This window comes from Cervus canadensis, chromosome X, assembly GCF_019320065.1.
Source record: "Cervus canadensis isolate Bull #8, Minnesota chromosome X, ASM1932006v1, whole genome shotgun sequence".
Classification (NCBI taxonomy): Eukaryota; Metazoa; Chordata; class Mammalia; order Artiodactyla; family Cervidae; genus Cervus; species Cervus canadensis.
Window position 1 is genome coordinate 130,758,098 of NC_057419.1, and position 27,344 is coordinate 130,785,441.

General features: G+C 50.8%; 1 long non-coding RNA gene across 3 annotated transcripts; it reads left to right on the forward strand.

The window, feature by feature from the left end:
- The first annotated feature begins 320 nt into the window (after window positions 1-320).
- On the forward strand, window positions 321-26,535 carry LOC122435027. 3 transcript variants are annotated; one of them, XR_006267561.1, is made up of 11 exons: window positions 321-560; window positions 5,353-5,468; window positions 9,348-9,463; window positions 11,223-11,338; window positions 13,266-13,381; window positions 15,141-15,256; window positions 17,219-17,334; window positions 19,094-19,209; window positions 21,162-21,277; window positions 23,037-23,152; window positions 25,115-26,535. It is a non-coding gene; the product is annotated as an uncharacterized LOC122435027 (long non-coding RNA). The 3 variants fall into 3 exon arrangements; XR_006267559.1 differs by lacking the exons at window positions 321-560; window positions 5,353-5,468 and adding an exon at window positions 7,260-7,407; XR_006267560.1 differs by lacking the exons at window positions 321-560; window positions 5,353-5,468; window positions 19,094-19,209 and adding an exon at window positions 7,260-7,407.
- Window positions 26,536-27,344: the final 809 nt, after the last annotated feature.

The following is a 27,344-nucleotide window of genomic DNA, read 5'->3' on the forward strand; positions in this document are numbered from 1 at the left end:
ACCCTACAAGGGAGACAAGTGGGCTCTCCAGAGGTTTCCTGTCACCTTCCCAATCTCTCCTCTCCCGCTCACACTCCTGGGACAAACTGAGAGCTGTCTCAGCCCTCCCCTGGGCGGGGCCAACAGCGAGGAACCCGATTCGGAACCCCTCCCTCGTCAGCGCCCCACCTCCAGTGCGTCTCCAAGGAGACGCCCACGACGCGGGGCGAAGATCAACCCCTCCCACCTCAGCACTCTACCTCCATTGCGTCTCCGAGGAGACGCCCACGACGGTGGGCGGGTGGGGGATGGGGTCGTATTCGCCGGGTAACGCCGGCGACGCTTTACGGCAGGGGTGAGCGGGGTCGCAGCCGAACCTCGCCGGCTACCGTGCGAAGCTCAGAGGGGATCGGGTCTTTCCCGCCGGAGCGTGGCCTCAGCCACGTTGGTCCCCTCAGCCCTCCTTCGTGTCCTTTCCCTGGGGCAACGCGAGGCGACGCGGGCCGGGACCGGCAGCCTTTCTGGTCCCAGGGACCCTCCCCATCCTCTAACGTCTGAGCAGCCTGTACCCTGCGTGCAAGGTAGGCCACTGATGGCTGCAGCCCGGCCGGCCTGGGGGAGGCGGAGACGGGCAGCGGGGCGCCGCGTGGGCCAGGCCGTGGTTCGGCGTTTAGGCTGGGCTGGGTGAGCGTGGGCACCGGGATTGTACTGCCGTGTGTGTTCTGTGCCCTCGCGCCAGTAGGGAGAGGGTCCAAGTAGAGCCTCCTGGGCCTCCCGGTCGGTGGGCCTGGAAGCGGTTCCAGTGGGCAGAGGGCGGGGCGGGCCGGAGGAGTGTGGGAGGCTCGCCAGCTGCTTTTCCCTTCCTCCCCATTTATGTGGCCGCCCTGGAGTCCGCTTGGTCGGGTGAGATTGACGTGCTGCCCACGGGGACTGGGCATCTCGGAATGCATCCCTAGAGAAGTAACATTTCCTTTCATGAGTTTTTGACCTAAAAAAAAAAAAAATGTAGCTCCATTCTCAGGTATACATTGAACCACGTGGAAGAATGTGCTGTGCTTAGTCGCTCAGTCGTGTCCGACTCTTTGCGACCCCGTGGACTGTGCCCGCCAGGCTCCTCTGTCCATGGGATTCTACAGGCGAGAATACTGCAGTGGGTTGTCATGCCTTCCTCCAGGGGATCTTCCCAACCCAGAGATCGAACCGGGGTCTCCCGCATTGCAGGCAGATTCTTTACCAACTGAGCCATCAGGGAAGGAGGGCAATCGAAATAAAACGGTCAGGGATTTTCATGTAAAGGACTGTACATTGTTTATAGTGGGATTATAAGCATTTCATGGGTAAAAAGGTTTTGGGGCCACTTGAAACAATTCTAGAGGTGAGGGAATGTCCGGTAATACAGGCGGAACATGGACCTGGATCCCCTTGCTGGCTGCGGATGGTGACGCCCAACTCAGCGTACCAGTCAGGGACCAGTTTCTTCCCACCGCGAGTGGGTCTGGATACCCTGTGTCATAAGGTACAGGAAGGGCCTCACGGGATCCTGTGGGGCATGAGATCCGGACTCTCTTTGCCAGTAGCAAAAGTAAACAAAAATTCAACTCCAAGCCGGACATAAAGTGCACATGTATTTGTCTGGGTCTGGGACCAAGTCTACATCAGGCAAAATTCCACATCCTGTCTGCTGGATGTTTACCCCTAACAGGGTGGCCACCTTTTCCCGTTTCAGCTTTGTGCATGGTGGCGAAGCACTGCGCCTGCACCTGGGCAATGTGCCGGGGTCCAGCCCCAGCAGGATCCAGGGGAACCCTCAGGATGAACGGCGTCGGCGAATGAGAGAGAGAGAGAAAGAAAAAGAGAGAGAGAGAGAAAGAAAAAGAGAGAGAGACCAGACCAGGAAGGTGCGGCAGAGTCTGGCAGTTGCTTTATTTTTCACCATAGCCTTTATACCCTAAGTTGGTACATTTCTAAGGGGCAGATAAGCATACAGACTTAGTTTAACATTATATCAGCTTGTCCTTCACGAAACCAGGCGTGCTCTGTATATTTTTGTTTATGAGAGTCTTTTCCCATAGATTTTTTGTACATTATCTTCTGGCCTTGAGGTTAGCAGAAAACAGAAAAGTGGCAGTCTCATGGTACAGCAAGTTGTAACATAATAGACATACAATCTTGTTAACATAAAAGTCAGTCTTTTTGCAGAAATTCTCAGCTAAATTTATCCAAAAAGTTTAACACACAAAGACTCTGTGGCTCTGGTGAGGCAGCCCCTGTTTAGCACTCTTGGTTAAAATTAATAATTATCTTATTGTTTTTACACTAGGGCTAAACTCTTATTTTACTAGATCTCCAACTGTATTAACAATAGTTTCCACTGCACAACCTCAGCACATTAACATCAATCAAACATTGATCTAATAACCACTTTTAAAACAATATTTTTTGTATTTTTTAATAGGGCTTCCTCACCCCCCAAAGGGCTCTATGCCTATTAGGGCCTTTTAATGGTTAATCTCTATGTATAATATCTTTTGGCTTTCAGGCCTGTTGACAATTTATGGTTTGCACCTGGTGCAACTTTAAGCAACTTCAGTAGCCGACCCTGTCTTTCTTATAATTAATCTATTTTCTTTCTAATAAGCGTCATCTCTGTGGGAACTAGATAGTATTACATTTTCACAGAACAGAAATGCAAAGGATTGCAAAAACAGCAGATATGGCACAAAACAGGCTCTTAGTCCAGAAGTTAATTACCTGCAAGAAGTCACCAGCTAATCTCTATCTAAACTATTTTCTATTAGGCGTATATGTGGCTACAATATTTGTGGGGCTTTTCTCACCCCGTGGAGGGACCTATGCTTAATAGTTTCTTTTGTTAGCGTACTGTGCTTAGGATGTTTAGAACAATCATGAGCATTTTGTGCAACGAGAGCACACATTTATCAAACAAGCCAGAATGCCAGCAAAAGGGTTTGAACTGAAGCATTTCCTTCATCCCTGGCCCCTTCATAGGGTACCAGCGTCCAAGAGATTTATTAATTAGGGTTTTAAGTTGGTCTTCATTCAGTGAAAGAGGAGCAGGAGAGCTCTCGGCAGGCAACACAAGAATCCGCAGCAGGGCAAACAAGAACAACAGCAGATAAGGGGGAAGGATATAGGGTAGGGTAGAGGCCGAGGCCAACCTGGAGGGTCCCTTATCCTAGACGGCCTTGCCTGTCAGGTTTTTTCCTCGTGACCTCGTCATGGATGGGGTCCCCGACGGCCTTGCCTGCCCGGCAATCTCTCCATGACCTCGTCACGGGCGGGACCTCCCATAACGGCTCCTGGCAGCAATGGATCCTGGATCCCCGGTAGCCCTGAGACCCCAGGGACTACACTGGCGGACTTTGCTCCTGCAGGACTGGCGAGGATCCCCTGGCCAGAGGCCCTGGGGCGGTAGCTTCAGCTCCTTGTTCCTGAAAATAGCAGCTGCCTAGGCCACGCCCCGGAGGGCCTGCAGCTTTGGTATCCTCACTGGGCCTGCAAGCCCGCACTCAACACCACTGCCTGTCCCTTCCACACCTGCTCTAGAGGGGTGCACCATGGCCAGGTTCTCCCAGAATCCTCTGTGTGCTCCAAACCCTCCCTTCTTCCCCTCACAGGCCTTTCCCAGCGGGATCCAGGGGTAGGACCAGGAGTTCAGTTCAGTTCAGTCACTCTTTGTGACCCCATGAACTGTAGCACACCAGGTCTCCCTGTCCATCACCAACTCCTGGAGACTGCCCAAACTCATGTCCATCAAGCTGGTGATGCCATCCAACCATCGCATCTTCTGTCCTCGCCTTCTCTCCTGCCTTCATATTTCTCAGCATCAGGGTCTTTTCCAATGAGTCAGTTCTTTGAATCAGGTGGCCAAAGTATTGGAGTTTCAGCTTCAGCATCAGTCCTTCCAATGAATATTCAGGACTGATTTCCTGTAAGATTGACCAAAGGACTAAGAGGCCAGGCTCAAAAAGTTTCCACTTGATGGCACTCTTGCCCCAGAAATGCTATCCACACTCTGGAGCCTGGCCTCTCCCTCCACCCTTTGCAGGTGAAAAAAGGCCCATGGGGGCCAAGAGTCTTCCAAGCCATCCACTGGAATGTTGTGGAAAGAGATGTTTCCTCTTTTGCTCTGCAGTAAGAATGTACAGATAAGGATGAGCAAAAGAAGCCATCCATATCTGTGTCCATGTCCATAGCACTCTAAGAGATTCTGAGTCCACATGGCCTGACCCCCATTTCCTGGTGACTGGGATGTGATGTATTCTGTAACTTTGTTTATTGTTTTTATTTTTCCTTCCGGTTAGGTTGCCCTCCGAGATTCGAAAACTTCCCCCAGAATCCCGGTGAGAGGGTTTCCTGGTGTTTGGAAACTTCCTCTATTAAGACTCCCTTCCCAGGACGGATCTCTGTCCCTAACTCTTTTGTCTCTCTTTTTATCTTTTATATTTGGTCCTACCTCCTTTCGAAGACAATGGGCTGGTTTTCTGGGACATCTGCCTGATGTCCTCTGCTAGTGATCAGAAATTGTTTTGTGGAGTTTGCTCAGCGTTCAAATGTTCTTTCGATGAATTTGTGGGGGAGAAAGTGGTCTCCCCATCCTATTACTCCGCCATCTTAGCTCCTCAGTCTGTAACTTTGCTATTACTGGTCATGATTAGGGCCAGAATTAACCTTGATGATTTACATAAGTAGTGGCTGGTTGAAGACCTATGCTACTTGGAATAAATCTGGGTTCTAGCTACACATACAAAGGCTGTGTTCCTGTAATAGGGATCCTTGGGGAATAGGTATGGATATTGGTGTCTACACAAAATTCTTACTTAAGTGGCTGCATCAAGTTTTGTAACTTCTTTCTAACTAGGTGACTGGGAGTGCTCAGCAAATACCTAACTGTCATTTCTCCCTTCTGGCAGGACACTCATCCTTCACGGGAATCAATAAGTGGTAATCGGGAGAACGTTTGAGTATCAGTGGATGCAGGGCTAACAGGTTATTCATTTCGCAAAGCTCAGGGTTACTAGTGTAGGTAAGCGGGAAACATCATTACTGTGTGGAATTGCAACCTCACTCCCAGCAAGTGACTCTACGGGCAACAAAATGGTCACAGTCAGTTACATAACAATGGGTTTGAAGTATAAAGTCTAGACCATCAAGACATTTAGGCTGACTTCTCCTAAAAGTAGGTAGTGTGGCTCGATCAGGTGTTTTTGTTTGCTTTCTGTTATTGGAACTAGGAGGTGACTGGTGTGTTTTTTGTTTGGTCTCTTATGTTTTTCAAGCTGAATTCTTACTGAAGGATGTTGATCTGCATATGTGGCAAAGGTGTAAAATGGTATTTCCTTTGCTTTCCAGGTGGAGGCTTCCTAAAGTAAGAAAAGAGAGTGATGAATGGCTCGTACGTTGCCTTTGTGTGGAACCATCGTTGAGCCATAGACCAGGAGCAAACACTGAATTCACATGTCTCGTAGGTGCGGAATACAGCCCTCAGTCATGCTTTGGTTCTCTTACCCGCTTCTGTACAGTAGGCACCTCTCTCAAGGCAGGTATCTCACCGAAGTCTTCGGGTTACTGTATGGTTAGTAGCTTGTCCAGGTATACTGAGTGGCTACAGTGTATGATCGCAATGATCAGAAAAGTTTTCCCTGCTTGTTTCAACTGTCACACATTTCAAAATCAAAGGTGCCTGAATTTAATTTAAACTCAAGCCCGGCAAGGGCCGTTTTTTTCCTGGAGCCGATTTCACACATCTGATGGGTGTGGACGAGAACTCCCTGGTATACTTTGTGTTTTACTCCTTTGCCTTTGAGAAAGATGATGTTCCGAAGTATCTTAATCCAGTTTACCCTGGTTCCATGGAGGTGCTTCGTTAATGCTAAGCATTAACTGAGCAAAGGCAGGGTTAGTTCAGCAACCTGAGTCCTTGTAAACCTATCAAAAGTAGCCTTCCTGCAGGATCGCCAGGTGGCCGGAGGCAGGCGCTTCAGAGCCTTGTTCTTGAACATGGCCGCTGCCGACGCCATGCCCCCGAGCGCTTGACAGCCAGGGGCTCCTTGGTGGGTAAGCCAGGCCCCAGAACACCACTCCCTGTTGGTCCCACACCTGTTCTGGTGAAGTGGCTGGCCACCAGGTTCGCCCAGGATCTTCTGAGTGCTCCAGACCCTCACTTCCTCCAGTCACGGGCCTTCCCCCAGCAGGATCCACAGGAAGGGCCTGCATGCCATGCTCAAAAGGTTTCCGCTTGATGGCACTGTTGCTCCAGAAATGCCAACCACCCTCTGGAGCTGGGCCTCTCCCTCCGCCCTTTGCGTGTTAAAAAAGGCCCACGGTAGCCAAAAAAACCTTCCAAACCCTCCCAGCTCCATTGTCTCCACTGGAGTGTTGGGGGAAGAGTGTCTCCTCTCCGGGGGGCTCTCCTGGGCAGTAAGTCCATAGAGAGAAGGACATCGAGAGGAGCCGTCCAGCTCTGGTCCATATCGACAGCAGTCTGAGACTCTTGAGACAGCAGTCCGAGACTCTGAGCCCTGTGTCCTGGCCACTGCTTCCTGGGGAGACAGGGATGTGATGGATTCTGTCACTTTGTTGTTACTGATCAGGGTTAGGACCAGAATTAACTTGATGATTCACGTATTAGGGTTGGGTTGAAAACCCTTGGCAGTTGGAAAAAATCCAGGTTCTAGCCATGCATCATAGTGTGCGCTCCTGGAATTATGGATGCTTTTGGAACAGGTGTAGAGATTGGTCCCCACAGAGCATTCTAAGTTATGGGGCTCCGTCCACCTTGATCACTGGTTTCCAGCTGCGTGACTGAGCGTGGTGTAGACACCCTAGACTTATGTCACGTGGCCCTTGTGCCAGGACACCCATCCCCCACGGGCATCAGTAAGTGGTAAGCTGGAGAACGTTTGAGTATCTGTGGATGCAAGGCGAACAGGTTATTCATTTCGCAAACCTCGGGGCTACTAGTTTAGGTAAGCAGGAACGGTCACTAGTATGTGGAACTGCAACCTCAGTCCCAGGAAGTGACTCTACGGGCGGCTAAATGGTCACAGTCGGGTACGTCACAGTGGGTTTGCAGTATAAAGTCCAGACCATCTGGACATTCAGGCTGACTTCTCCTAAGGGTAGGTAGTGTGTTTCGATAGGGTTTTGTTTGGTTTCTGTTAATGGAACTAGGAGGTGACTGGTGCGTTTTTTGTTTTGCTTCTTATGTTTTTCAAGCTGAGTTGTTACTGAAGGATGTTGATCTGCATATGTGGCAAAGGTGCAAAATGGTGTTTTCTTTCCATTCCAGGTGGCGGCTTGCTAAAGTAAGAGAAGAGTGTGATCAACGGCTCCTTCGTTGCCTCGGTGTGGAGCCAGCGTTGAGGCATAGACCGAGACCAGACACTGATTTCACACGTCTCGTAGGTGCGGAATACAGCCCTCAGTCGTCCTTTGGTTCTGTTACCCGCTTCTGTACAGTAGACACCTCTCTCAGGGCAGGTCTCTCACCGAATATCTCGGGTTACTGTCTGGTTAGTAGCGTGTTGAGGTATACTCAGTGGCTACAGTTGTGTGACCGTAATGATCAGAAAAGTTTTCCCTGCTTGTTTCAACTGTCACACATTTGCAAGTTCAAAGGCGCCTGAATTTAATTTAAACTCAAGCCCGGCAAGGGCCGTTTTTTTCCTGGAGCCGATTTCACACATCTGATGGGTGTGGACGAGAACTCCCTGGTATACTTTGTGTTTTACTCCTTTGCCTTTGAGAAAGATGATTTTCCGAAGCATCTTAATCCAGTTTGCCCTGGTTTCATGGAGGTGCTTTGTTAATGCTAAGACTGAGCAAAGGCAGGGTTAGTTCAGCAACCTGAGTCCTTGTAAACCTATCAAAAGTAGCCTTCCTGCAGGATCGCCAGGTGGCCGGGGGCAGGCGCTTCAGAGCCTTGTTCTTGAACATGGCCGCTGCCGACGCCATGCCCCCGAGCGCTTGACAGCCAGGGGCTCCTTGGTGGGTAAGCCAGGCCCCAGAACACCACTCCCTGTTGGTCCCACACCTGTTCTGGTGAAGTGGCTGGCCACCAGGTTCGCCCAGGATCTTCTGAGTGCTCCAGACCATCACTTCCTCCAGTCACGGGCCTTCCCCCAGCAGGATCCACAGGAAGGGCCTGCATGCCATGCTCAAAAGGTTTCCGCTTGATGGCACTGTTGCTCCAGAAATGCCAACCACCCTCTGGAGCTGGGCCTCTCCCTCCGCCCTTTGCGTGTTAAAAAAGGCCCACGGTAGCCAAAAAAACCTTCCAAACCCTCCCAGCTCCGTTGTCTCCACTGGAGTGTTGGGGGAAGAGTGTCTCCTCTTCAGGGGGCTCTCCTGGGCAGTAAGTCCATAGAGAGAAGGACATCGAGAGGAGCCGTCCAGCTCTGGTCCATATCGACAGCAGTCTGAGACTCTGAGCCCTGTGTCCTGGCCACTGCTTCCTGGGGAGACAGGGATGTGATGGATTCTGTCACTTTGTTGTTACTGATCAGGGTTAGGACCAGAATTAACTTGATGATTCACGTATTAGGGTTGGGTTGAAAACCCTTGGCAGTTGGAAAAAATCCAGGTTCTAGCCATGCATCATAGTGTGCGCTCCTGGAATTATGGATGCTTTTGGAACAGGTGTAGAGATTGGTCCCCACAGAGCATTCTTAGTTATGGGGCTCCGTCCACCTTGATCACTGGTTTCCAGCTACGTGACTGAGCGTGCTGTAGACACCCTAGACTTATGTCACGTGGCCCTTGTGCCAGGATACCCATCCATCCCTCACGGGAATCAATAAGTGGTAAGCATGAGAACGGTTGTGTATCCGTGGATGCAGAGCTACCAGGTTATTCATTTCGCAAACCTCAGGGCTACTAGTTTAGGTAAGCAGGTAAGGTCATCAGTATGTGGAACTGCAACCTCAGTCCCAGGAAGTGACTCTACGGGCGACTAAATGGTCACAGTGAGTTACATCACAGTGGGTTTCCAGAATAAAGTCCAGACCATCTGGACATTTAGGCTGACTGCTGCTGGAGAAGGAAATGGCAACCCACTCCAGTATTTTTGCCTGGAATATCCTATGGACGGAGGAGCCTGCTAGGCTCCAGTCCGTGGGTTTGCAAATAGTTGGACTTGACTGAGGGACTTCACTTTCACTTTTACTCCTCAGGGTAGGTAGTGTGGTTCGATCGGGTTTCTTTGTTTGGTTTCTGTTAATGGAACTAGGAGGTGACTGGTGCGTTTTTTGTTTTGCTTCTTATATTTTTCAAGCTAAATTCTTAGTGAAGGATGTTGATCTGCATATGTGGCAAAGGTGCAAAATGGTGTTTTCTTTCCTTTCCAGGTGGCGGCTCGCTAAAGTAAGAAAAGAGCGTGATCGCCGGCTCCTTCGTTGCCTTGGTGTGGAGCCAGCGTTGAGGCATAGACCGAGACCAGACACTGATTTCACACTTCTCGTAGGTGCGGAATACAGCCCTCAGCCGTGCTTTGGTTGTGTTACCCGCTTAGTACAGTAGGCCACCCCTCTCAGGGCAGGTCTCTCACCGAATTTCTCGGGTTACTGTCTGGTTAGTAGCGTGTTCAGCTATCCTTAGTGGCTACAGTTTTCCCTGCTTGATTCAACTATCAACCATTTTCAAGTTCAAGGGCGCCTGAATTCCGTTTTAACTTGAGCCTGGCAAGGGCCATTATGTTCCTGGAGCCGATTTCACCTGTCTGATGGGTGTGGAAGAGAACTCACCGGTGTACTGTTTGGTTTACTCCTTTGCCTTTGAGAAAGATGATTTTCTGAAGGATATGAGTCCAGTTTACTCTGGTTCCAAGGAGGTGTGTCCTTAATCCTAAGACTGGGCAAAGGCAGGCTTAGTTCAGCAACCTGAGTCCTTGTAAACCTAGCAGAAGTAGCCTTCCTGCAGGATGGGCCAGGGGGCCGGGGGCAGGCGCTTCAGAGCCTTGTTCCTCAACGTGGCTGCTGCCTACGCCACGCCCCCGAGCGCTTGACAGCCAGGGGCTGCTTGGTAGGTATGCCAGGCCCCAGAACACCACTACCTGTTCCTCCCACACGCACGTGGTGAGGCGACAGGCCTCCAGGTTCGCCCAGGATCTTCTGAGTGCTCCAGACCCTCACTTCCTAGAGTCACAGGCCTTCCCCCAGCAGGATCCACAGGAAGGGCCTGCACGCCATGCTCAAGAGGTTTCCGCTTGATGGCACTGCTGCCCCAGAAATGCCAACCACCCTCTGGAGCTGGGCCTCTCCCTCCGCCCTTTGCGTGTTAAAAAAGGCCCACGGTAGGCAGAAAAACCTTCCAAACCCTCCCAGCTGGGTCGGCTCCACTGGAATGTCGGCGGAAGAGGTGTCTCCTCTCGGGGGCTCTCCTGGGCCAGGAGACCATAGAGAAAAGGACATCCAGAGGAGCCGGCCAGCGCTGGTCCGCATCAGCAGCAGTGTCTGAAACTCTGAGCCCTGTGTCCTGGGGAGACCGGGATGTGATGGATTCTGTCAGTTTGTTGTTACTGATGAGAGTTAGGACCAGAATTACCTCGATGATTCACGTATTAGGGTTTGGTAGAAACCCCTTGCCACGTGGAATAAATCCAGGTTTTACCCGTGCATCATAGTGTGCTCTCCTGCAATAATGGATCCTTTTGGAACAGGTGTAGAGATTGGTCCCCACAGAGCATTCTTACTTATGGGGCTCCGTCCACTTTGGTAAGTTGTTTCCAGCTAGGTGACTGAGCGTGCTGAACAAACCCTAGACTTGTGTCACGTGGCCCTTGTGCCAGGACACCCATCCCCCACGGGCATCAGTAAGTGGTAAGCTGGAGAACGTTTGAGTATCTGTGGATGCAAGGCGAACAGGTTATTCATTTCGCAAACCTCGGGGCTACTAGTTTAGGTAAGCAGGAACGGTCACTAGTATGTGGAACTGCAACCTCAGTCCCAGGAAGTGACTCTACGGGCGGCTAAATGGTCACAGTCGGGTACGTCACAGTGGCTTTGCAGTATAAAGTCCAGACCATCTGGACATTCAGGCTGACTTCTCCTAAGGGTAGGTAGTGTGTTTCGATAGGGTTTTGTTTGGTTTCTGTTAATGGAACTAGGAGGTGACTGGTGCGTTTTTTGTTTTGCTTCTTATGTTTTTCAAGCTGAGTTCTTACTGAAGGATGTTGATCTGCATATGTGGCAAAGGTGCAAAATGGTGTTTTCTTTCCATTCCAGGTGGCGGCTTGCTAAAGTAAGAGAAGAGTGTGATCACCGGCTCCTTCGTTGCCTTGGTGTGGAGCCAGCGTTGAGGCATAGACCGAGACCAGACACTGATTTCACACGTCTCGTAGGTGCGGAATACAGCCCTCAGTCGTCCTTTGGTTCTGTTACCCGCTTCTGTACAGTAGACACCTCTCTCAGGGCAGGTCTCTCACCGAATATCTCGGGCTACTGTCTGGTTTGTAGCGTGTTGAGGTATACTCAGTGGCTACAGTTGTGTGACCGTAATGATCAGAAAAGTTTTCCCTGCTTGTTTCAACTGTCACACATTTGCAAGTTCAAAGGCGCCTGAATTTAATTTAAACTCAAGCCCGGCAAGGGCCGTTTTTTTCCTGGAGCCGATTTCACACATCTGATGGGTGTGGACGAGAACTCCCTGGTATACTTTGTGTTTTACTCCTTTGCCTTTGAGAAAGATGATTTTCCGAAGCATCTTAATCCAGTTTGCCCTGGTTTCATGGAGGTGCTTCGTTAATGCTAAGACTGAGCAAAGGCAGGGTTAGTTCAGCAACCTGAGTCCTTGTAAACCTATCAAAAGTAGCCTTCCTGCAGGATCGCCAGGTGGCCGGGGGCAGGCGCTTCAGAGCCTTGTTCTTGAACATGGCCGCTGCCGACGCCATGCCCCCGAGCGCTTGACAGCCAGGGGCTCCTTGGTGGGTAAGCCAGGCCCCAGAACACCACTCCCTGTTGGTCCCACACCTGTTCTGGTGAAGTGGCTGGCCACCAGGTTCGCCCAGGATCTTCTGAGTGCTCCAGACCCTCACTTCCTCCAGTCACGGGCCTTCTCCCAGCAGGATCCACAGGAAGGGCCTGCATGCCATGCTCAAAAGGTTTCCGCTTGATGGCACTGTTGCTCCAGAAATGCCAACCACCCTCTGGAGCTGGGCCTCTCCCTCCGCTTTGCGTGGTTAAAAAAGGCCCAGGTAGCAAAAAAACCTTGCCAAATACCCTCCCAGCTCCGTTGTCTCACTGGAGTGTTGGGGAGAGTGGTTCTCCTCTTTCAGGGGCTCTCCTGGGCAGTAATCCATAGAAGAGAAGGACACTCGGAGAGAGCCGTCACTCTGGTCATATGACAGCAGTCTGGACTCTGAAGCCCTTGGTGTCCTGCGCCACTGCTTCCTGGGGAGACAGGGATTGATGGATTCTGTCACTTTGTTGTTACTTACTGATCAGGGTTGGACAGAATTAACTTGTGATTCACTATTAGGGTTGGGTTCGAACCCTGGCAGTTGGAAAAAATCAGGTTCAGCCATGCATCATCGTGTGCGCTCCTGGAAATATGGATGCTTTTGGAACAGGTGTAGAGATTGGTCCCCACAGAGCATTCTTAGTATGGGGCTCCGTACACCTTATCACTGGTTTTCCAGCTACGTGACGAGCGTGCTGTAGACAACCCTAGACTAAAATGTCCGTGGCCCTATGTGGCCAGGATACCCATCCATGCCTCACGGATCAATACGTCGTCAGCGTGAGAACCGGTTGTGTATCCGTGGATGCAGGCTACAGGTTCTTCATTTCGCAAACTCAGGCTACTAGTTAGGTACAGGTAAGGTCATCAGTATGGGAACTGCAACCTCAGTCCCAGGAAGTGACTCTACGGGCGACTAAATGGTCACAGTGAGTTACATCACAGTGGGTTTCCAGAATAAAGTCCAGACCATCTGGACATTTAGGCTGACTGCTGCTGGAGAAGGAAATGGCAACCCACTCCAGTATTTTTGCCTGGAATATCCTATGGACGGAGGAGCCTACTAGGCTCCAGTCCGTGGGTTTGCAAATAGTTGGACTTGACTGAGGGCCTTCACTTTCACTTTTACTCCTCAGGGTAGGTAGTGTGGTTCGATCCGGTTTCTTTGTTTGGTTTCTGTTAATGGAACTAGGAGGTGACTGGTGCGTTTTTTGTTTTGCTTCTTATATTTTTCAAGCTAAATTCTTAGTGAAGGATGTTGATCTGCATATGTGGCAAAGGTGCAAAATGGTGTTTTCTTTCCTTTCCAGGTGGCGGCTCGCTAAAGTAAGAAAAGAGCGTGATCGCCGGCTCCTTCGTTGCCTTGGTGTGGAGCCAGCGTTGAGGCATAGACCGAGACCAGACACTGATTTCACACTTCTCGTAGGTGCGGAATACAGCCCTCAGCCGTGCTTTGGTTGTGTTACCCGCTTAGTACAGTAGGCCACCCCTCTCAGGGCAGGTCTCTCACCGAATTTCTCGGGTTACTGTCTGGTTAGTAGCGTGTTCAGCTATCCTTAGTGGCTACAGTTTTCCCTGCTTGATTCAACTATCAACCATTCTCAAGTTCAAGGGCGCCTGAATTCCATTTTAACTTGAGCCTGGCAAGGGCCATTATGTTCCTGGAGCCGATTTCACCTGTCTGATGGGTGTGGAAGAGAACTCACCGGTGTACTGTTTGGTTTACTCCTTTGCCTTTGAGAAAGCTGATTTTCTGAAGGATGTGAGTCCAGTTTACTCTGGTTCCAAGGAGGTGTGTCCTTAATCCTAAGACTGGGCAAAGGCAGGCTTAGTTCAGCAACCTGAGTCCTTGTAAACCTAGCAGAAGTAGCCTTCCTGCAGGATGGGCCAGGGGGCCGGGGGCAGGCGCTTCAGAGCCTTGTTCCTCAACGTGGCTGCTGCCTACGCCACGCCCCCGAGCGCTTGACAGCCAGGGGCTGCTTGGTGGGTATGCCAGGCCCCAGAACACCACTACCTGTTCCTCCCACACGCACGTGGTGAGGCGACAGGCCTCCAGGTTCGCCCAGGATCTTCTGAGTGCTCCAGACCCTCACTTCCTAGAGTCACAGGCCTTCCCCCAGCAGGATCCACAGGAAGGGCCTGCACGCCATGCTCAAGAGGTTTCCGCTTGATGGCACTGCTGCCCCAGAAATGCCAACCACCCTCTGGAGCTGGGCCTCTCCCTCCGCCCTTTGCGTGTTAAAAAAGGCCCACGGTAGGCAGAAAAACCTTCCAAACCCTCCCAGCTGGGTCGGCTCCACTGGAATGTCGGCGGAAGAGGTGTCTCCTCTCCGGGGCTCTCCTGGGCCAGGAGACCATAGAGAAAAGGACATCCAGAGGAGCCGGCCAGCGCTGGTCCGCATCAACAACAGTGTCTGAAACTCTGAGCCCTGTGTCCTGGGGAGACCGGGATGTGATGGATTCTGTCAGTTTGTTGTTACTGATGAGAGTTAGGACCAGAATTCCCTCGATGATTCACGTATTAGGGTTTGGTAGAAACCCCTTGCCACGTGGAACAAATCCAGGTTTTACCCGTGCATCATAGTGTGCTCTCCTGCAATAATGGATCCTTTTGGAACAGGTGTAGAGATTGGTCCCCACAGAGCATTCTTACTTATGGGGCTCCGTCCACTTTGGTAAGTTGTTTCCAGCTAGGTGACTGAGCGTGCTGAACAAACCCTAGACTTGTGTCACGTGGCCCTTGTGCCAGGACACCCATCCCCCACGGGCATCAGTAAGTGGTAAGCTGGAGAACGTTTGAGTATCTGTGGATGCAAGGCGAACAGGTTATTCATTTCGCAAACCTCGGGGCTACTAGTTTAGGTAAGCAGGAACGGTCACTAGTATGTGGAACTGCAACCTCAGTCCCAGGAAGTGACTCTACGGGCGGCTAAATGGTCACAGTCGGGTACGTCACAGTGGGTTTGCAGTATAAAGTCCAGACCATCTGGACATTCAGGCTGACGTCTCCTAAGGGTAGGTAGTGTGTTTCGATAGGGTTTTGTTTGGTTTCTGTTAATGGAACTAGGAGGTGACTGGTGCGTTTTTTGTTTTGCTTCTTATGTTTTTCAAGCTGAGTTCTTACTGAAGGATGTTGATCTGCATATGTGGCAAAGGTGCAAAATGGTGTTTTCTTTCCATTCCAGGTGGCGGCTTGCTAAAGTAAGAGAAGAGTGTGATCACCGGCTCCTTCGTTGCCTTGGTGTGGAGCCAGCGTTGAGGCATAGACCGAGACCAGACACTGATTTCACACGTCTCGTAGGTGCGGAATACAGCCCTCAGTCGTCCTTTGGTTCTGTTACCCGCTTCTGTACAGTAGACACCTCTCTCAGGGCAGGTCTCTCACCGAATATCTCGGGCTACTGTCTGGTTTGTAGCGTGTTGAGGTATACTCAGTGGCTACAGTTGTGTGACCGTAATGATCAGAAAAGTTTTCCCTGCTTGTTTCAACTGTCACACATTTGCAAGTTCAAAGGCGCCTGAATTTAATTTAAACTCAAGCCCGGCAAGGGCCGTTTTTTTCCTGGAGCCGATTTCACACATCTGATGGGTGTGGACGAGAACTCCCTGGTATACTTTGTGTTTTACTCCTTTGCCTTTGAGAAAGATGATTTTCCGAAGCATCTTAATCCAGTTTGCCCTGGTTTCATGGAGGTGCTTCGTTAATGCTAAGACTGAGCAAAGGCAGGGTTAGTTCAGCAACCTGAGTCCTTGTAAACCTATCAAAAGTAGCCTTCCTGCAGGATCGCCAGGTGGCCGGAGGCAGGCGCTTCAGAGCCTTGTTCTTGAACATGGCCGCTGCCGACGCCATGCCCCCGAGCGCTTGACAGCCAGGGGCTCCTTGGTGGGTAAGCCAGGCCCCAGGACACCACTCCCTGTTGGTCCCACACCTGTTCTGGTGAAGTGGCTGGCCACCAGGTTCGCCCAGGATCTTCTGAGTGCTCCAGACCCTCACTTCCTCCAGTCACGGGCCTTCCCCCAGCAGGATCCACAGGAAGGGCCTGCATGCCATGCTCAAAAGGTTTCCGCTTGATGGCACTGTTGCTCCAGAAATGCCAACCACCCTCTGGAGCTGGGCCTCTCCCTCCGCCCTTTGCGTGTTAAAAAAGGCCCACGGTAGCCAAAAAAACCTTCCAAACCCTCCCAGCTCCGTTGTCTCCACTGGAGTGTTGGGGGAAGAGTGTCTCCTCTCCGGGGGGCTCTCCTGGGCAGTAAGTCCATAGAGAGAAGGACATCGAGAGGAGCCGTCCAGCTCTGGTCCATATCGACAGCAGTCTGAGACTCTTGAGACAGCAGTCCGAGACTCTGAGCCCTGTGTCCTGGCCACTGCTTCCTGGGGAGACAGGGATGTGATGGATTCTGTCACTTTGTTGTTACTGATCAGGGTTAGGACCAGAATTAACTTGATGATTCACGTATTAGGGTTGGGTTGAAAACCCTTGGCAGTTGGAAAAAATCCAGGTTCTAGCCATGCATCATAGTGTGCGCTCCTGGAATTATGGATGCTTTTGGAATAGGTGTAGAGATTGGTCCCCACAGAGCGTTCTTAGTTATGGGGCTCCGTCCACCTTGATCACTGGTTTCCAGCTACGTGACTGAGCGTGCTGTAGACACCCTAGACTTATGTCACGTGGCCCTTGTGCCAGGATACCCATCCATCCCTCACGGGAATCAATAAGTGGTAAGCGTGAGAACGGTTGTGTATCCGTGGATGCAGGGCTACCAGGTTATTCATTTCGCAAACCTCAGGGCTACTAGTTTAGGTAAGCAGGTAAGGTCATCAGTATGTGGAACTGCAACCTCAGTCCCAGGAAGTGACTCTACGGGCGACTAAATGGTCACAGTGAGTTACATCACAGTGGGTTTCCAGAATAAAGTCCAGACCATCTGGACATTTAGGCTGACTGCTGCTGGAGAAGGAAATGGCAACCCACTCCAGTATTTTTGCCTGGAATATCCTATGGACGGAGGAGCCTACTAGGCTCCAGTCCGTGGGTTTGCAAATAGTTGGACTTGACTGAGGGACTTCACTTTCACTTTTACTCCTCAGGGTAGGTAGTGTGGTTCGATCCGGTTTCTTTGTTTGGTTTCTGTTAATGGAACTAGGAGGTGACTGGTGCGTTTTTTGTTTTGCTTCTTATATTTTTCAAGCTAAATTCTTAGTGAAGGATGTTGATCTGCATATGTGGCAAAGGTGCAAAATGGTGTTTTCTTTCCTTTCCAGGTGGCGGCTCGCTAAAGTAAGAAAAGAGCGTGATCGCCGGCTCCTTCGTTGCCTTGGTGTGGAGCCAGCGTTGAGGCATAGACCGAGACCAGACACTGGTTTCACACTTCTCGTAGGTGCGGAATACAGCCCTCAGCCGTGCTTTGGTTGTGTTACCCGCTTAGTACAGTAGGCCACCCCTCTCAGGGCAGGTCTCTCACCGAATTTCTCGGGTTACTGTCTGGTTAGTAGCGTGTTCAGCTATCCTTAGTGGCTACAGTTTTCCCTGCTTGATTCAACTATCAACCATTTTCAAGTTCAAGGGCGCCTGAATTCCGTTTTAACTTGAGCCTGGCAAGGGCCATTATGTTCCTGGAGCCGATTTCACCTGTCTGATGGGTGTGGAAGAGAACTCACCGGTGTACTGTTTGGTTTACTCCTTTGCCTTTGAGAAAGATGATTTTCTGAAGGATATGAGTCCAGTTTACTCTGGTTCCAAGGAGGTGTGTCCTTAATCCTAAGACTGGGCAAAGGCAGGCTTAGTTCAGCAACCTGAGTCCTTGTAAACCTAGCAGAAGTAGCCTTCCTGCAGGATGGGCCAGGGGGCCGGGGGCAGGCGCTTCAGAGCCTTGTTCCTCAACGTGGCTGCTGCCTACGCCACGCCCCCGAGCGCTTGACAGCCAGGGGCTGCTTGGTGGGTATGCCAGGCCCCAGAACACCACTACCTGTTCCTCCCACACGCACGTGGTGAGGCGACAGGCCTCCAGGTTCGCCCAGGATCTTCTGAGTGCTCCAGACCCTCACTTCCTAGAGTCACAGGCCTTCCCCCAGCAGGATCCACAGGAAGGGCCTGCACGCCATGCTCAAGAGGTTTCCGCTTGATGGCACTGCTGCCCCAGAAATGCCAACCACCCTCTGGAGCTGGGCCTCTCCCTCCGCCCTTTGCGTGTTAAAAAAGGCCCACGGTAGGCAGAAAAACCTTCCAAACCCTCCCAGCTGGGTCGGCTCCACTGGAATGTCGGCGGAAGAGGTGTCTCCTCTCCGGGGCTCTCCTGGGCCAGGAGACCATAGAGAAAAGGACATCCAGAGGAGCCGGCCAGCGCTGGTCCGCATCAACAACAGTGTCTGAAACTCTGAGCCCTGTGTCCTGGGGAGACCGGGATGTGATGGATTCTGTCAGTTTGTTGTTACTGATGAGAGTTAGGACCAGAATTCCCTCGATGATTCACGTATTAGGGTTTGGTAGAAACCCCTTGCCACGTGGAACAAATCCAGGTTTTACCCGTGCATCATAGTGTGCTCTCCTGCAATAATGGATCCTTTTGGAACAGGTGTAGAGATTGGTCCCCACAGAGCATTCTTAATTATGGGGCTCCGTCCACTTTGGTAAGTTGTTTCCAGCTAGGTGACTGAGCGTGCTGAACAAACCCTAGACTTGTGTCACGTGGCCCTTGTGCCAGGACACCCATCCCCCACGGGCATCAGTAAGTGGTAAGCTGGAGAACGTTTGAGTATCTGTGGATGCAAGGCGAACAGGTTATTCATTTCGCAAACCTCGGGGCTACTAGTTTAGGTAAGCAGGAACGGTCACTAGTATGTGGAACTGCAACCTCAGTCCCAGGAAGTGACTCTACGGGCGGCTAAATGGTCACAGTCGGGTACGTCACAGTGGCTTTGCAGTATAAAGTCCAGACCATCTGGACATTCAGGCTGACTTCTCCTAAGGGTAGGTAGTGTGTTTCGATAGGGTTTTGTTTGGTTTCTGTTAATGGAACTAGGAGGTGACTGGTGCGTTTTTTGTTTTGCTTCTTATGTTTTTCAAGCTGAGTTCTTACTGAAGGATGTTGATCTGCATATGTGGCAAAGGTGCAAAATGGTGTTTTCTTTCCATTCCAGGTGGCGGCTTGCTAAAGTAAGAGAAGAGTGTGATCACCGGCTCCTTCGTTGCCTTGGTGTGGAGCCAGCGTTGAGGCATAGACCGAGACCAGACAGTGATTTCACACGTCTCGTAGGTGCGGAATACAGCCCTCAGTCGTCCTTTGGTTCTGTTACCCGCTTCTGTACAGTAGACACCTCTCTCAGGGCAGGTCTCTCACCGAATATCTCGGGCTACTGTCTGGTTTGTAGCGTGTTGAGGTATACTCAGTGGCTACAGTTGTGTGACCGTAATGATCAGAAAAGTTTTCCCTGCTTGTTTCAACTGTCACACATTTGCAAGTTCAAAGGCGCCTGAATTTAATTTAAACTCAAGCCCGGCAAGGGCCGTTTTTTTCCTGGAGCCGATTTCACACATCTGATGGGTGTGGACGAGAACTCCCTGGTATACTTTGTGTTTTACTCCTTTGCCTTTGAGAAAGATGATTTTCCGAAGCATCTTAATCCAGTTTGCCCTGGTTTCATGGAGGTGCTTCGTTAATGCTAAGACTGAGCAAAGGCAGGGTTAGTTCAGCAACCTGAGTCCTTGTAAACCTATCAAAAGTAGCCTTCCTGCAGGATCGCCAGGTGGCCTGGGGCAGGCGCTTCAGAGCCTTGTTCTTGAACATGGCCGCTGCCGACGCCATGCCCCCGAGCGCTTGACAGCCAGGGGCTCCTTGGTGGGTAAGCCAGGCCCCAGGACACCACTCCCTGTTGGTCCCACACCTGTTCTGGTGAAGTGGCTGGCCACCAGGTTCGCCCAGGATCTTCTGAGTGCTCCAGACCCCAGTCACGGGCCTTCCCCCAGCAGGATCCACAGGAAGGGCCTGCATGCCATGCTCAAAAGGTTTCCGCTTGATGGCACTGTTGCTCCAGAAATGCCAACCACCCTCTGGAGCTGGGCCTCTCCCTCCACCCTTTGCGTGTTCAAAAAGGCCCACGGTAGCCAAAAAAACCTTCCAAACCCTCCCAGCTCCGTTGTCTCCACTGGAGTGTTGGGGGAAGAGTGTCTCCTCTCCGGGGGGCTCTCCTGGGCAGTAAGTCCATAGAGAGAAGGACATCGAGAGGAGCCGTCCAGCTCTGGTCCATATCGACAGCAGTCTGAGACTCTTGAGACAGCAGTCCGAGACTCTGAGCCCTGTGTCCTGGCCACTGCTTCCTGGGGAGACAGGGATGTGATGGATTCTGTCACTTTGTTGTTACTGATCAGGGTTAGGACCAGAATTAACTTGATGATTCACGTATTAGGGTTGGGTTGAAAACCCTTGGCAGTTGGAAAAAATCCAGGTTCTAGCCATGCATCATAGTGTGCGCTCCTGGAATTATGGATGCTTTTGGAACAGGTGTAGAGATTGGTCCCCGCAGAGCATTCTTAGTTATGGGGCTCCGTCCACCTTGATCACTGGTTTCCAGCTGCGTGACTGAGCGTGCTGTAGACACCCTAGACTTATGTCACGTGGCCCTTGTGCCAGGATACCCATCCATCCCTCACGGGAATCAATAAGTGGTAAGCGTGAGAACGGTTGTGTATCCGTGGATGCAGGGCTACCAGGTTATTCATTTCGCAAACCTCAGGGCTACTAGTTTAGGTAAGCAGGTAAGGTCATCAGTATGTGGAACTGCAACCTCAGTCCCAGGAAGTGACTCTACGGGCGACTAAATGGTCACAGTGAGTTACATCACAGTGGGTTTCCAGAATAAAGTCCAGACCATCTGGACATTTAGGCTGACTGCTGCTGGAGAAGGAAATGGCAACCCACTCCAGTATTTTTGCCTGGAATATCCTATGGACGGAGGAGCCTACTAGGCTCCAGTCCGTGGGTTTGCAAATAGTTGGACTTGACTGAGGGCCTTCACTTTCACTTTTACTCCTCAGGGTAGGTAGTGTGGTTCGATCCGGTTTCTTTGTTTGGTTTCTGTTAATGGAACTAGGAGGTGACTGGTGCGTTTTTTGTTTTGCTTCTTATATTTTTCAAGCTAAATTCTTAGTGAAGGATGTTGATCTGCATATGTGGCAAAGGTGCAAAATGGTGTTTTCTTTCCTTTCCAGGTGGCGGCTCGCTAAAGTAAGAAAAGAGCGTGATCGCCGGCTCCTTCGTTGCCTTGGTGTGGAGCCAGCGTTGAGGCATAGACCGAGACCAGACACTGATTTCACACTTCTCGTAGGTGCGGAATACAGCCCTCAGCCGTGCTTTGGTTGTGTTACCCGCTTAGTACAGTAGGCCACCCCTCTCAGGGCAGGTCTCTCACCGAATTTCTCGGGTTACTGTCTGGTTAGTAGCGTGTTCAGCTATCCTTAGTGGCTACAGTTTTCCCTGCTTGATTCAACTATCAACCATTCTCAAGTTCAAGGGCGCCTGAATTCCATTTTAACTTGAGCCTGGCAAGGGCCATTATGTTCCTGGAGCCGATTTCACCTGTCTGATGGGTGTGGAAGAGAACTCACCGGTGTACTGTTTGGTTTACTCCTTTGCCTTTGAGAAAGCTGATTTTCTGAAGGATGTGAGTCCAGTTTACTCTGGTTCCAAGGAGGTGTGTCCTTAATCCTAAGACTGGGCAAAGGCAGGCTTAGTTCAGCAACCTGAGTCCTTGTAAACCTAGCAGAAGTAGCCTTCCTGCAGGATGGGCCAGGGGGCCGGGGGCAGGCGCTTCAGAGCCTTGTTCCTCAACGTGGCTGCTGCCTACGCCACGCCCCCGAGCGCTTGACAGCCAGGGGCTGCTTGGTGGGTATGCCAGGCCCCAGAACACCACTACCTGTTCCTCCCACACGCACGTGGTGAGGCGACAGGCCTCCAGGTTCGCCCAGGATCTTCTGAGTGCTCCAGACCCTCACTTCCTAGAGTCACAGGCCTTCCCCCAGCAGGATCCACAGGAAGGGCCTGCACGCCATGCTCAAGAGGTTTCCGCTTGATGGCACTGCTGCCCCAGAAATGCCAACCACCCTCTGGAGCTGGGCCTCTCCCTCCGCCCTTTGCGTGTTAAAAAAGGCCCACGGTAGGCAGAAAAACCTTCCAAACCCTCCCAGCTGGGTCGGCTCCACTGGAATGTCGGCGGAAGAGGTGTCTCCTCTCCGGGGCTCTCCTGGGCCAGGAGACCATAGAGAAAAGGACATCCAGAGGAGCCGGCCAGCGCTGGTCCGCATCAACAACAGTGTCTGAAACTCTGAGCCCTGTGTCCTGGGGAGACCGGGATGTGATGGATTCTGTCAGTTTGTTGTTACTGATGAGAGTTAGGACCAGAATTCCCTCGATGATTCACGTATTAGGGTTTGGTAGAAACCCCTTGCCACGTGGAACAAATCCAGGTTTTACCCGTGCATCATAGTGTGCTCTCCTGCAATAATGGATCCTTTTGGAACAGGTGTAGAGATTGGTCCCCACAGAGCATTCTTACTTATGGGGCTCCGTCCACTTTGGTAAGTTGTTTCCAGCTAGGTGACTGAGCGTGCTGAACAAACCCTAGACTTGTGTCACGTGGCCCTTGTGCCAGGACACCCATCCCCCACGGGCATCAGTAAGTGGTAAGCTGGAGAACGTTTGAGTATCTGTGGATGCAAGGCGAACAGGTTATTCATTTCGCAAACCTCGGGGCTACTAGTTTAGGTAAGCAGGAACGGTCACTAGTATGTGGAACTGCAACCTCAGTCCCAGGAAGTGACTCTACGGGCGGCTAAATGGTCACAGTCGGGTACGTCACAGTGGCTTTGCAGTATAAAGTCCAGACCATCTGGACATTCAGGCTGACTTCTCCTAAGGGTAGGTAGTGTGTTTCGATAGGGTTTTGTTTGGTTTCTGTTAATGGAACTAGGAGGTGACTGGTGCGTTTTTTGTTTTGCTTCTTATGTTTTTCAAGCTGAGTTCTTACTGAAGGATGTTGATCTGCATATGTGGCAAAGGTGCAAAATGGTGTTTTCTTTCCATTCCAGGTGGCGGCTTGCTAAAGTAAGAGAAGAGTGTGATCACCGGCTCCTTCGTTGCCTTGGTGTGGAGCCAGCGTTGAGGCATAGACCGAGACCAGACACTGATTTCACACGTCTCGTAGGTGCGGAATACAGCCCTCAGTCGTCCTTTGGTTCTGTTACCCGCTTCTGTACAGTAGACACCTCTCTCAGGGCAGGTCTCTCACCGAATATCTCGGGCTACTGTCTGGTTTGTAGCGTGTTGAGGTATACTCAGTGGCTACAGTTGTGTGACCGTAATGATCAGAAAAGTTTTCCCTGCTTGTTTCAACTGTCACACATTTGCAAGTTCAAAGGCGCCTGAATTTAATTTAAACTCAAGCCCGGCAAGGGCCGTTTTTTTCCTGGAGCCGATTTCACACATCTGATGGGTGTGGACGAGAACTCCCTGGTATACTTTGTGTTTTACTCCTTTGCCTTTGAGAAAGATGATTTTCCGAAGCATCTTAATCCAGTTTGCCCTGGTTTCATGGAGGTGCTTCGTTAATGCTAAGACTGAGCAAAGGCAGGGTTAGTTCAGCAACCTGAGTCCTTGTAAACCTATCAAAAGTAGCCTTCCTGCAGGATCGCCAGGTGGCCTGGGGCAGGCGCTTCAGAGCCTTGTTCTTGAACATGGCCGCTGCCGACGCCATGCCCCCGAGCGCTTGACAGCCAGGGGCTCCTTGGTGGGTAAGCCAGGCCCCAGAACACCACTCCCTGTTGGTCCCACACCTGTTCTGGTGAAGTGGCTGGCCACCAGGTTCGCCCAGGATCTTCTGAGTGCTCCAGACCCTCACTTCCTCCAGTCACGGGCCTTCCCCCAGCAGGATCCACAGGAAGGGCCTGCATGCCATGCTCAAAAGGTTTCCGCTTGATGGCACTGTTGCTCCAGAAATGCCAACCACCCTCTGGAGCTGGGCCTCTCCCTCCGCCCTTTGCGTGTTAAAAAAGGCCCACGGTAGCCAAAAAAACCTTCCAAACCCTCCCAGCTCCATTGTCTCCACTGGAGTGTTGGGGGAAGAGTGTCTCCTCTCCGGGGGGCTCTCCTGGGCAGTAAGTCCATAGAGAGAAGGACATCGAGAGGAGCCGTCCAGCTCTGGTCCATATCGACAGCAGTCTGAGACTCTTGAGACAGCAGTCCGAGACTCTGAGCCCTGTGTCCTGGCCACTGCTTCCTGGGGAGACAGGGATGTGATGGATTCTGTCACTTTGTTGTTACTGATCAGGGTTAGGACCAGAATTAACTTGATGATTCACGTATTAGGGTTGGGTTGAAAACCCTTGGCAGTTGGAAAAAATCCAGGTTCTAGCCATGCATCATAGTGTGCGCTCCTGGAATTATGGATGCTTTTGGAATAGGTGTAGAGATTGGTCCCCACAGAGCGTTCTTAGTTATGGGGCTCCGTCCACCTTGATCACTGGTTTCCAGCTACGTGACTGAGCGTGCTGTAGACACCCTAGACTTATGTCACGTGGCCCTTGTGCCAGGATACCCATCCATCCCTCACGGGAATCAATAAGTGGTAAGCGTGAGAACGGTTGTGTATCCGTGGATGCAGGGCTACCAGGTTATTCATTTCGCAAACCTCAGGGCTACTAGTTTAGGTAAGCAGGTAAGGTCATCAGTATGTGGAACTGCAACCTCAGTCCCAGGAAGTGACTCTACGGGCGACTAAATGGTCACAGTGAGTTACATCACAGTGGGTTTCCAGAATAAAGTCCAGACCATCTGGACATTTAGGCTGACTGCTGCTGGAGAAGGAAATGGCAACCCACTCCAGTATTTTTGCCTGGAATATCCTATGGACGGAGGAGCCTGCTAGGCTCCAGTCCGTGGGTTTGCAAATAGTTGGACTTGACTGAGGGCCTTCACTTTCACTTTTACTCCTCAGGGTAGGTAGTGTGGTTCGATCGGGTTTCTTTGTTTGGTTTCTGTTAATGGAACTAGGAGGTGACTGGTGCGTTTTTTGTTTTGCTTCTTATATTTTTCAAGCTAAATTCTTAGTGAAGGATGTTGATCTGCATATGTGGCAAAGGTGCAAAATGGTGTTTTCTTTCCTTTCCAGGTGGCGGCTCGCTAAAGTAAGAAAAGAGCGTGATCGCCGGCTCCTTCGTTGCCTTGGTGTGGAGCCAGCGTTGAGGCATAGACCGAGACCAGACACTGGTTTCACACTTCTCGTAGGTGCGGAATACAGCCCTCAGCCGTGCTTTGGTTGTGTTACCCGCTTAGTACAGTAGGCCACCCCTCTCAGGGCAGGTCTCTCACCGAATTTCTCGGGTTACTGTCTGGTTAGTAGCGTGTTCAGCTATCCTTAGTGGCTACAGTTTTCCCTGCTTGATTCAACTATCAACCATTCTCAAGTTCAAGGGCGCCTGAATTCCATTTTAACTTGAGCCTGGCAAGGGCCATTATGTTCCTGGAGCCGATTTCACCTGTCTGATGGGTGTGGAAGAGAACTCACCGGTGTACTGTTTGGTTTACTCCTTTGCCTTTGAGAAAGATGATTTTCCGAAGTATCTTAATCCAGTTTGCCCTATTTCCATGGGGGTGCTTCGTTAATGCTAAGACTGAGCAAAGGCAGGGTTAGTTCAGCAACCTGAGTCCTTGTAAACCTATCAAAAGTAGCCTTCCTGCAGGATCGCCAGGTGGCCGGGGGCAGGCGCTTCAGAGCCTTGTTCTTGAACATGGCCGCTGCCGACGCCATGCCCCCGAGCGCTTGACAACCAAGGGCTCCTTGCTTGGTATGCCAGGCCCCCGAATTCCACTGCCTGTTGTTCCCACACCTGTTCTGGTGAAGAGACAGGCCACGAGTTTCGCCCAGGGTCTTCCGAGATCTCCAGACCCTCACTTCCTCCAGTCACAGGCCTTCCCCCAGCAGGATATACAGGAAAGGCCTGCATGACATTCTCAAAAGGTTTCCGCTTGATTGCACTGTTTCTCTAGAAATGCCAACCACCCTCTGATCTGTGCCTCTCCGTCCATCCTTTGCGTGTTAAAAAATGCCCTTGGTAGCACAATATTCTTCCAAACCCTTCCAGCTGTGTTCGCTCCACTGGACTCTTGAAGAAAGAGGTGTCTCCTTTAGGTGTCTTCTCCTTGGCAATAAGGTCATATCTTTGAGGATATCCAAAGTATCCTTTCCACCTGTAGTCCAGGTTCACAGCAGTCTAGCAAATTCTGAGTCCACATGTCCTGGACGGTACGTTTTCTGGCGATCAGTATGTGATATAATCTCTCAGTTGGTTATTGGTCAAGTTTGAGGGCAGAATTCCCTTGATGATGTAATAATTATGCTTTCGTTGAAGGGCTTTGCCACTTGGAAGAAATCTAGGTTGTAACCTCGCATACAAAATGTGTGTTCGTTTTATATGGATCCTTTCGGAATAGGAGTAGAGATTCTGTAATCATCATCACTATAAATGTCTAGGTAGTTTTAGGAAAGCTTTAAATATACTATATATTCAATAAATCCCCATTTTTACCTCCTGCAGTTTCTGACAGTCTTTATTTCAAAGAGTTGTTCGTTATTTTTATGAAAGTACCCCTGTGGAGTTGTGGGTGGAGGACTTGGTGGTAGTCATAGCAAGGTGAAATATGCCCCTGACTTCATGGAAAAAGTGACATCAACCCCAATTTTAGTCAAGTTGTTAATCAAGATGAACTCATTCATTGCCAACAGGAGTACAAAATATTCTAACCACTCTATGTAATAAATGAAAAGTTAATGTGGTCCATTTTGAAGCATAGCTATCTTTGAGGAAGAAAGAAAATTTACTAGCACGCAAACAAAGGGAAAGTGGGATGCTCAGGGTTTCGCCCTGGCTTCTTTTGTTGGTGAATTCAAAACATAAGAACAGTAATAAATGAGAGCTAAAGTGGAAACAAGAGAAAGGGCCAGGCCATAAAGAAGGAAATATACTTGGGCATCCTCTGGAAAGATTATTTATCTACCCCATAGTACTCAGCCAATGAGGAACTGGGGAAGGGACTTATGTGCTAGAAAATAAATTGCTTGTTTTAACTGCCCTGGGTGTGCCTGCCCTCTAGACACTTCATCTTGTAAGACCAGCATTAAAGCCTCCTTCCCATTGCACCTCGTGTCTTCAAGTCCATTCTTTGGCTTTGGACCAGTGGGCTTTATTTCCCACAGTTTTGGGGCCTTGTTTGGGATCTCTATGCCTGCATGGAGGTGGGACTCCAGTAGAATGGGGAGACATGTCTCACCCCACTTTGGGTCGCCTGCTCTCCATGTGCCTCGTTCTCTACAGAAGCCATAGACAGACCTGAGACCGTTA